Below are 6,255 nucleotides of genomic sequence, written 5' to 3' on the forward strand. Positions count from 1 at the left end.
AATTTGGGATGGTTAATGTATTTATTTAGGGTAACTTGGTTACAGTCTCTAAGTGGATATATAGGAAAGAGTTTTGACCATACTTGACTATATCATTTATAAGAAAAAGGCATAACAATATTTTGTGGTCTGAATCAGGCAATATGCGTGTTTTGATAAACACACAACAAGAATTTAACAGTGAGGTCAGTTATCTTGTCTAGGGTGCAGTTGCATTCTTTAATTCAAGAGAACTTAAAAATATGCTTTCACTCAACCTTGGATCATCTGTTGCATGACTGATCGAGGAACACCTGCTGAGGATCTATGATCTGTGTTATATCCAGCACAAAATGTCCATCATTTCAGAAGAGAGGAGTACTGGACACAGGAACACGCAGCTTGGTCAGAAAACAGACTGATTCTTCTCTGTCTTCTTGGGCTTCACCACAAACCTCTCCCTAGCCTGATGAAGTGCTACCTATCTTGACCCACCATCCCAACCCAGCTGCCATGGACGTGAGAGGACCACAAAGCTGAGCAACATCCAGTTCATTCCCTTACCTACATTAGCTCACTGGAGTAGGCAGTTATGTGCATCAGTAAAGTCATCAGAGCAACTCTGTATTCAGTAGTTAGAGAATTTTTATGAAGTAAATTTTCTGAATCTTTTAACAAGAGCCTCTGCAGTAAGTGAATAATGACCCTTATGTTAGGGTAGAACATCAACTTTTTGAAGCCTTGCCCCATGCCAAAGGCAACTTACCATCTTTGTCAAGAGGTGTAGGCATGGCTTTTGGAACCTCATGTTAGATCACAAATATTGCCCATAGGTATCTGAGATATGAATTATCCATTCTTCAATAAATCAGCAACAACTTCAGTAGCAGGAGGCACAGCTCTCATCCACCTAAAATCCCTGTGCTGGAACCAGGCCCTGCATGCCCCCACTGGCTCCATTCAGCTGAGGAGAAGGTATCAGAACTGCAAAGCTGCTGACTTGGGGCTTTCTGACAGCCAGGACTTGTGCCCTTCTCATACGCACCAGGATGATGACACAGTGACAGCTGCAGCCATTGCAGTCACAGAGAGTCTATTTAGGGGAGAAAATAATAAAACTGATATACAGAAATGCATCAAATATTTGAAAGTATGTGTGTGTGTGTTTTTAAGGGTGTTAGCATTTCTTTACTTGTGTCCAGGGGAAAATATTTGCATATACTCATGTATCTCTCTTTTCTCTCTGAATACCTGATGAGCGTGTGACATGAAGTATGTGTGCGTGTGTGTATGCAGGGATTTCTTCTGCTCCTTTCATGTTTTATAGAAGCTGACTGTGACAGCTGTGACTGCTGATTTGAAATGACCCCAAGTCAGACACTGAGCAGCCCTCTGAAATGAATTCATCTTTGCATTATTCTGATTCTGGGATTTGATATGGGTTGCGTTTTTTTTAAGTTGCTATTGCTGTTGCTGTCTCAAGCTCCAATGCACACACTTCATTTTAGTCTTCACTGTCAGTGTGACACATGCCATTCAAAATGATAGGTTTGTGGCTACAGGTTTTGCCAACAAGAATTGGAACACACACCAAGGCAAGAATCAGTCTTTCATCCCTAAGACTGACTGCAGCAGAAAACCTGATAGCTGCTGCTGCAAGTGTGCTTAATCCCTTTGCCCCTAAAAACTTTTTGACCCATCGCTTTGGCTGCTCAGATTCTTGTCTTATCCTTGTCTCTTCTGCTTTGCACAAAGGTCTGATTAGAACTCTGAACAACAATATATTTCCTCCTCCAGAGATACAGTATTTGTATATCAGTTCCTATATATGATCTATTAAACACTTTCTTTCATTCTTTCCACAGCATTGGAAAGGCAAAGCTAGAGGCATCAATCTCAGTACATCAGCTGCATGCAAGCAGGCAGTGCAGGAGCTCAGAAGCCCGAGCAGGCTTTGTCCCTTCTGGACTTGCATGAGAAAGCCCCTTCCGGTCAGTTCAGGAGACGGGCTACATCATTTTGAGAAAGAAGTCAACAACCAAAGATTAACCTTTTCATGTGCCCCAACACTAAGGTTATAAGAAATGCTACATAAGGCTGTTGGAAAGAAAACAGCCTTTAAAAAACTTCTATTTAATAAAAACGTCAAGCAGAAAAATTTCATCTCAGTCAAATAGTTAAGTAAATGGGAAGTAAAGACTGTAAGGCTGGAAGGACTCTCTTTTTCTAATGCAGTGTATCTTAAGAAGTGCTCACAGAGCTCTGTCTAATCTATGCTAAAAAAAACCCACTGAGGAAAAGGATGCTGCTTTCCTTTACTGACTTAGGTTTAGCCATTTCTTTGTTAATGAGAACCTTCCAAATTTTCATCTTTGACTAGGACCAGCACAAACCTACACCTTTTGAAATGCCAGCCACCCTTCTGACAGCAAACTACTTACTGAGAGCTCCTCCTTAAAAATGTATTTTCCGTAGATTGTGCTCCTACTTCATAACAATTTAATTTACATCGCTTTCCTGCCATACGCTTAGATGGAGGCCAAATGAGACATTGTTGAAATCCTTACTGAAATCCAGACATAAACATCTATTATTTTGCCATTCACTGTTAGGCAGTTACATTGTCATAAAGGGATTTAGATTACTTTGACATTATTTGTTCTTAACAAATGAACCCAGGCTGTCCTAGATTACCTTGATATCCTCTAGGTGCTTATGAATCGATTATTTGATAATTTATTCTGGTATTCTTTCAGATACTGAAGCAATCTGACTTGCTTACAATGTCAAAGGCTTTTGCCCCCTTTTAAGTTGGGTGCTTCCTTGCCCTCTATTAATTCTCTTTAACCTCTTCATGCATTTATATACTGAGCAAGTGATTAAGCACTATGCTCAACAGCGATGCTGTGATCAACCAGTATCTCATGCTCCACTGTGGGGCATCACTTGTCAATACACTCCTGATGTAGTGCCTTCTGTGGAACACTGTGAATTGCGATGCCTTCCAGAACTTATTTTGCTCGTTTCTTTCAGAACAATAGTTAAGATTTAGTTTCTTATTTCACTCCGTCAGAGAATACAGCTTACAGACTGTATTTCACTCCTTCAGAGTGCTCTCCCAATGTAGTGCAATATAGTTTGTGAAACTAGATCTTGCTAACAGGGCAATTCACTAAAGCATTTTTCCACTGAACCCTTGCTGAGGAAAGAGGGTGCACCATGATTTTGTAAATGGGATACTTTATATACAGAGCGGGGAAAGAAGTTTTAGGTTGGTTATATTACAGTATAGCAGAAAAAAAAAAGGTCCTACACAAGTGAAATAAAAACTGCTGGTATTTTATGCAAGGAAAAGTTAGAAAAGTATTTTGTCTACTGGTAAGACTAAAGTGCTGCACTGTGTTGGAAGAAGACAGAGCACAAAAGCTCTGCAGTTGCTGAGCTACCATTTGTTTAATGACTGCCACTGTAAAATGCTGATTGATACGTGTGCTTTATTTAATTTTGATGTTTTTGTCTTAATCTATAGTGTTTGCTAGTATCACCAACTAATTAACGATTAACTAAAACCTTTTCTAAAACCTATGTGACACTGACACTTGAAGCAGTGCCATGACACTTACAAGAACTACAATCCGATTACAATCACAGACAAAAGGTTTGTGGAGCTTCAAAAGGTGCAAGGGAGCGAAGATACTGCTCTCCTTGCCAGTCCCTGCTCTCTGCCATTAACACAGCCTCACAGTGGACCTGTCTGCTGTCTGTAGATACTGGTATTGTTTGCCATCAGTTCACTGTGAGCTGTGGCACACTCCTGGAATGAGAACACCACGGCAGTGCACTGGAGAAAACATAATTTTGAAATTGCCATCTGGAAACATGAGAAAGGCTAAAGATTACATGACATAAAAGTCTTGTGATTTGGGGTGTGATGCCACATGGATCACTGCTGCTGTCAAGTCAAATGTCCTTGTGAATGCTATTAGAAAACAGCTGTGAACCCTGCAGCACAAGGCTTTATTTTGCTTATAATTTAGATGGGAAGTCTGCACAGAGCTAGACAGGCTGAAGCTGTGTAAGCAGGGACATTGCCTATATAAGCATTTCTGTTTGTGCTGCATTTGTATTCTTTCCTCTGTGTGCTCAGAAGCTCGCCCTGCAGACTATCTGATAGCAGAGCAATGCATGGCAGCCCAGTGTTCTGACTTTGTTTCCCACATCTCAGGAAAGGTAAAATCTTTTTCTTCATAACAACTGATTTCATTGTCATTTTCAAGCTGGTTCTTTCCTCACTCCCTCTCTCTCATTGCTTTAGCTCTTTTCACTCGTGCTTCTTTTTATCTCTTCTTTTTTTCTTTCACCTTCTTGGTTTTTCCTTGCTGTTTTCAGATCTGTCTTCAGTAAAGCGAGAGAAAGAAGATTTGTGTCTTCAAGCAGAGTGATCTGTGAAGCCATGACCCTGCTGTAGAGAACGCCTTGTCTTTCATTATCCCAGGGTTCAGAGGAACAGTGCTATCAACATGCAAAGAAAGAGGCTTTTCTAAGATATTCTTGGACAGTTTCACAGAAGATCTTTAAAATAAATGTCAGGACTTAGAATTGATGTAGAAAGTATTGGGGGGAAGGCAGAAGCCTTCTACGGCTCTTCAGATGACTTCTTTGAAGGTCGAGGAAGCAGCTATCCATGACCATCTCATGTGAGCAAACATTTTCGCAAACAGAAAGGACGCACTTCAAAGGCTCTCTTGATATCATTAGTGTCTGAGATAACAAAGTTATGCTGAAGCTAGCTATAGCAAACGCTCTCCCTGTCTGTGGGAGACCACACATCCGTGCTACCAGCACCACCATTCCACGGCTACACCTGAACCTCTGCTAAGAACTGAGTATTCAGCACCAGGTAGATGCAAGGGAAGCAATGCCTCAAGGGCCACTCTGCTATCTTGTTTGTGTGCAGGAGGTCTGACTGCAAGTAGAAGCTTGGAAGGTCTAGTTGCTGCAGAGGTTGTATCTACAGATATTGGACTGACGGAACAGCAGCACTGTTCAGAGTGGAGCTGAGCCTGACCTCTTCAAAGGAACCATTAACACTGCTTGTCAGCTGCAGCCGACACTGCTCCAGGCTTCCCTTACCAGCCATCCCAGAGTGAATTATAAGGGGTGCCTGTTGCTTTACAACACATCTAAGGGGTCTTGTGATACCAAAACGCCCTAAACTGAACAATGGGAGGATGCTGTTCAGGATGTACTTTCTTCTTTATTTCGTCAATGGCCAACTTCTGCAGTACTCAATAAAGTTCCCCATAGAATGAAGAACACTCACTCTGGGGGCATAAATATACTTTTGATTAAAAAAAAAGACATGATTCAGATGTTGTAACTGCAGTATTTTTAAGGTCAGCATGCCTGTAGCTGCCTGTAGTGGATGAAAGCATCCATCACCATACATGGCTTTCACCATCCATGCAGGCACACTGTCAGAGCACTATAATGCCTTACTGCAAGCCAAAGGCAGCTTCCAAGTCTGCATATGCAAGTAATTAGGAAACTTGATGTGTGCAGTTCTGTTTTCCCTCTGTTTTCCACAGTACCTAAAACACCGTATAAATTAAAGTTATAAAAATCTTATTCAATCTCACTTATTGTGTCCCTTTACAGCTGGTACAGAGTGGCTTCTTCCAGTGAAGCTTCCAAGTACCTTTTTCAGTAGCACACTTGTTGCATCCTTCAGGTTTTTCTTACACGTGGTGCAATGAAGATTACACATATCCACTCTGGGCAACTTAAAATTTACTTATTTCTCCATTGGCAGGTATGGAATTTACCAGACTTCCCAAAACACAACATATAAGTTTACCCATATCTGCATTTGACTGTACTTACAACCATCTACATAAACGGACTTCATATGCTGAGAGACTATTTCTGGGCTCACTTGGACAGAATTAGATTTGAATGTACTACTGATCTTACACAGCTTGTGACTTAAAAGCTGCTTTGGGGAAATGGTCACAGTTGCCTATTCTCTCCTGAGAAAAGGACCTATTGAGTTGAAAACTGTCTTTCTGAGGATCTGAGAATCCGTACTTTCTGACATGAATCTGCCTTAAAAACCTTTTAGGCTGCTTGTTTGTGGAGACCGCTTCCTGCCATGCTGACCAAACCCAACTCACTGCCTGCCAGGCCTCCTTCGTCTATCTCTGTCTGTTGCTTGTCTCTTCTCTTACACTTAAACCACAAACGCTTTGTGGCAGAGACCCCTTTCCAGTACAACGG

General features: G+C 41.4%; 1 long non-coding RNA gene across 1 annotated transcript; it reads left to right on the plus strand.

The window, feature by feature from the left end:
• LOC110401734 lies at positions 3,307–5,607 on the plus strand. Its single transcript, XR_002440565.1, has 2 exons — positions 3,307–4,209; positions 4,369–5,607. It is a non-coding gene; the product is annotated as an uncharacterized LOC110401734 (long non-coding RNA).

The sequence above is a fragment of the Numida meleagris genome, chromosome 6 (genome assembly GCF_002078875.1).
Source record: "Numida meleagris isolate 19003 breed g44 Domestic line chromosome 6, NumMel1.0, whole genome shotgun sequence".
Taxonomy (NCBI): Eukaryota; Metazoa; Chordata; class Aves; order Galliformes; family Numididae; genus Numida; species Numida meleagris.